This window comes from Grammomys surdaster, unplaced genomic scaffold (assembly GCF_004785775.1).
Source record: "Grammomys surdaster isolate TR1022 unplaced genomic scaffold, NIH_TR_1.0 60, whole genome shotgun sequence".
Lineage (NCBI taxonomy): Eukaryota > Metazoa > Chordata > Mammalia > Rodentia > Muridae > Grammomys > Grammomys surdaster.
Window position 1 is genome coordinate 1,108,317 of NW_021604562.1, and position 3,249 is coordinate 1,111,565.

Genomic DNA, 3,249 nt, shown 5'->3' on the forward strand with positions numbered 1-3,249 from the left:
AAGGTGTTCTGTTTCTTATTCTGCAATCATCTATTCCTCACTGAGTATCCCTATGTACTCAGGACTAGGTACAGACTCTTTCCCACCAGGCACTTCTGCTCCATTAAAAAAGACATTGAAATTTGGTACATGGCAGCGCACACCTTGAGGTCTCAGGACGTAGAGGCAGGGAGATCTTTGTGAGTCAAGGTCAGCCCCTTTGCAGAGCAAGTTATAGGCCAGCAGGACTACTCAGTGGGACTCTGTCTCAAAACTATTTGTTACAGGAAGAGGTGGCACATTCTACAGAGCAGGAGAGAATGTTTGCATTTATTCATTGTTGCTATTGATTGAGACAGAGAATCACTGTTGCTCAGGATGGCCTCAATTTGTAGCTGAATTTCCGAACCTTCTTCTTCTTTCTCCCAAGTGCTGAAATTATAGGCATGCAAAATCATACCTGCTTTATGCCATACTGGGGATGGAACCCCGAGCTTTCTGCAAACTAGGCAAACACTCTACCCACTGGGCTATATATCTCCAGCCAAAATATAATCAATAATTTAATTTATGCTACTTGTGACATGTACATTTTGTATATATGTTTATAGTTTTGTATATATGTTTATAGTTTGTATATATGTTTATAGCCCATGCTGACCTGGAGGTCACTGCATACGCTAGGCTAACCTTGAATTCATGGCAATACCCCTTCCTCAGCCTCCAAAATGCTGAAATTTAAGGAGTGAGCCATCAACACTTAGCTAGCTGTGAAGATTTTAGTTAGTGAGACTCAGTTTTTTCTGTAAAGAGAAATCTGTAAAGTAGGAATAATAATGACCCACACAGGGTCATCATGCGAAGATGTGTTGATTATGGGAAAAAAAAAAAACAAGCACAGAATCTAGTTCTCTTATTTTTCTGTGGCTATGTTATTAGATAGCTACTATCCAAAGACAGCCAACTGCTATCAGCATTTTAGTGCATTTTCTTCCAGTTTTTGTTTTCTTTCTTTTTTCTTTCTTTCTTTTTTTTTTTTTCAAGACAGGGTTTCTCTGTGTAGCCCTGGCTGTCCTGGAACTCACTCTGTAGACCAGGCTGGCCTCGAACTCAGAAATCCGCCTGCTTCTGCCTCCCAAGTGCTGGGATTAAAGGCATGTGTCACCACAGCCTGGCTCGTTTTATTTTTTGAGCCTTACCATGTAGCCTAGGCTACCCCAAATTCTCCATCCTCTTGTGCCAACCTCCAGTCTTTTCATTTTTAGAGGGGCGGGGGAAAGTAGAGTCTTATGTAGGACACGGTGGTCTGGAACTTACTATGTAGTCAAGAATGACCTTTAACTTTTGATTCTTCTGCCTCTATCATCTCACCACTAGAATTATAGGTATGCACTATCACTGTTTTTTTTTTTAATGTGGTGCTGGGGATTGAACCAAGGGCTTTATGCACGCTAGGCAAGCATTTTACCAACTGAGCCACATCCCTGCCTCCAAATCTTTTTTTTTAAATGCGTGTTTTCCTCAGATAGATAGTTTGTGACTAACATAATACATAATTTTTTTAAAGATTTATTTTTAGATTTATTTACTCTGTATATGTGAGTACACTGTTGCTGTCTTCAGACACACAGAAGAGGGCATCAGAACCCATTACAGAAGGTCGTGAGCTACCATGTGGTTTCTGGGAATTGAACTCAGGACCTCTGGAAGAGCAACAGTCAGTGCTCTTAACCACTGAGCCATCTCTCCAGCCCCCCATAATACATAATTTTATAGCTTGCTTTTTAACTTAAAATTACAACAGTAAGCTATTTGTCAACATGATCTTAGTGATCACATAATTGTTCATTGTGGAGATTCCTGTTGCTTTTTTCAAAGCTCCCAGGCCTACTGTTTCCTTTGTTCTTTACCCATGACCACCTCAGCAATGCCCTTAATGACACAGGTCCTTGCCAAAGACAATTACAGAACCACCCGTTTCCCATCCTGCACATTCATATCCAATTATCCCCCAAGAAATTGATTGGGCTCTCTACTTTCACTTAGGCATTTCTACAGATGTCTGTCCTTACACTTTGAAAAGTTAATTTTTAACTTAGCATACAAAGTCATCAAAATACCAAATGACTCACAAATTTGCTTGTCATTCTTGAACAGGGGTCGTACTCATCTCTATGTTCCAATTTTAGTGCATGCGCTGGCGAAGCGAACACAGACATTACACTTAATGGAAGCCAAGACACACTCAGACCTTTCGGGGCCATGTGTACACCGACATAACTTTAGCCTCAGAGCATCATCTTCTTGTTCAGCATATGATCTTTGTTTTTACTAGGCTCTAGCCTGCCTTCTGAGCCCATGATCAAATGGCAGCTTCCTTAAGAAGCTCTTGGAGTCTAGGTATGTTTCTGTTAACAAGAGTTAGCACCTCCAATGCTGGGCAGCACTCACATTTGTTTTTGAGATAGATGTCATGAATCCTACATTGGCCTGGACTCACTAAAAAGATGTCACTGATCCTCCTGCCTCTTCCTTCCGTCCAAGTTCTAGGATTACAGGTATGTACCACCTGGTTTTATGCATGCAAGGCAAGTGCCAAACTAGCTGACCCACATCTCCTGCAACCTCAGTTTTTGGTGCCTATGTGAGGGGCAGGTCAGCTTCTTGCTATTTACTCCAAGCTGGCCTAGAACTTGAGATCTTCCTGCGTCTGTCTTCAGAAGGCTAGAGAGGCAACTTGTGTGCCATCAGGTTCAGCCTTAAACTAGATTTTGGTGTCACCCAAACTGTAGGCCAAGATGTAAGCACTATAGCAACCATCAGGTCTTAGGGGCCTGATGAAGAGGAAGGGTACTGTAGCCCTTTCCCAGCTGAGTGGTAAAAGATAAGGAACTGGGGAGGGTATGGAGTGGACAGGAGAGCTTTCCTTAGGCCATTTCTTTCTTCTTTATGTAAACTCTTGACAATTATCTTGACAATTATGTCTTTGAGTTTCTCCAGTCTGAGAGTAGAACCATCAAGTAGATGGCTTTCTATGGGGGTCACAAAGCTCAGCAGGCATGTCCCTGATTGGCAGTCCTCTTCTAGGTTCAGGACAAACGAGTCCTTAGATAGTCCTTAGCCTGGTTTAGTCTAGAGTTGGCAGGTCTGGGCTCCAGAGAAGGGAAAAGAAAAAAAACCTACTGGAATTCTAGGAGGAATGGAGTCAAAGGTACAGTCCTGGGGTGAGAGTTAATTTTAAGATGAAACCTTCATTTCAAATCATTAGAA

General features: G+C 42.0%; 1 pseudogene; it reads right to left on the reverse strand.

Annotated features, from left to right (window-relative positions):
- Positions 1-2,091: 2,091 nt before the first annotated feature.
- Positions 2,092-2,192, reverse strand: LOC114622185 (annotated as a pseudogene).
- Positions 2,193-3,249: the final 1,057 nt, after the last annotated feature.